The sequence below is a fragment of the Empidonax traillii genome, unplaced genomic scaffold, assembly GCF_003031625.1.
Source record: "Empidonax traillii isolate 1590-97213 ecotype Southwest subspecies unplaced genomic scaffold, ASM303162v1 scaffold270:size1067046, whole genome shotgun sequence".
Lineage (NCBI taxonomy): Eukaryota > Metazoa > Chordata > Aves > Passeriformes > Tyrannidae > Empidonax > Empidonax traillii.
The window spans coordinates 112010-112652 of NW_020955463.1; positions in this window are offsets into that span (position 1 = coordinate 112010).

The following is a 643-nucleotide window of genomic DNA, read 5'->3' on the forward strand; positions in this document are numbered from 1 at the left end:
CTGAATTATGCTGTGATTCAAAGTCTAAAGGACAGAAAACCAGACAGGAACTGTACTTTGAAATTGAGGCAGAGGAATCGAGCATCTGTTACCAGCCAAGAAGTCTGTTTTGGCAACTGTGTCTTCACCACAAGCATGACACAGAGATGCTCACCCAGCAGTCAACTGTAGGCCAAGGCTTCAGATTCACAGGAAGTTACAGAGGAATGATGGAGAAGTGGCAGTTGTAGCAGAACCTATGACTGCAACACTTGTGAGCACCAAACATCTAGGGAAATAAAAATCTCTGGCAATAAATGTTAACTTGAAGTTAATGTCTTGAAATGTGTTTTCTCAGGGCATGGAACTTCTAAATATTTTCAGTTTCCCTAACCATTTAAGAGCCAGGAAATGTGAGACTGCACTAAAAAGTATTCCCAGTAGGAAAAAGGGGCAGAGGGGCAAAAATGTGTTCAATTCACTCATGTTCCTTACATGTGACCTCCCTAACAGCCCCACCATCCAATACAGCATATCAGCACCAAATTTGAGAAGTGAGTAAAACTTACTGCCTCATTCTCACAGAGACATTGCTTACATGCTTTTGGACCATAAGAACAAGCTCTCAAATGCAGACCATAACCACAGTCCTTTCTTGACAAAT